Source organism: Alligator sinensis, unplaced genomic scaffold (assembly GCF_000455745.1).
Source record: "Alligator sinensis unplaced genomic scaffold, ASM45574v1 scaffold768_5, whole genome shotgun sequence".
Classification (NCBI taxonomy): domain Eukaryota; kingdom Metazoa; phylum Chordata; order Crocodylia; family Alligatoridae; genus Alligator; species Alligator sinensis.
In genome coordinates, this window is record NW_005841991.1 from 997,121 (window position 1) to 997,626 (window position 506).

Below are 506 nucleotides of genomic sequence, written 5' to 3' on the forward strand. Positions count from 1 at the left end.
GCAAAAACAGTTGGTGGGTTGGTATCTATACTGGGCTTACCTAAGGTCCCAATGGGATTAATAGATTCACAGATGTAGGGTCGGAGGGGACCTGAGCAGATCATCAAATCCGACCCCCTGCCCTGGGCAGGAATGAATACTGGGCCCATATGACCCCTACTAAGTTTAAGCTCATATGACCCCAGCTAGGTAGTTATCAAGCCTCCTTCTAAAGACCCCTAACGTAGGAGCCAGCACCACTTCCCTTGGAAGCTGGTTCCAGATCTTGGCCGCCCTGACTGTGAAGTAGCACCTCCTCATGTCTAGCCTGAACCTACTCTCTGTCAACTTATGGCCGTTATTCCTTGTTATTCAGGGAGGCACTCAGGGGAACAGGGTCTCTCAGATTCACCTCTGGTCCTCCCTGGTAAGTTTCTAGATGGCCACTAGATCCCCTCTCAGCCTTCTCTTGTGAAGGCTGAACAGGTTCAGGTCCTGTAGCCTCTCCTCGTAGGGTCTGCCCTGCC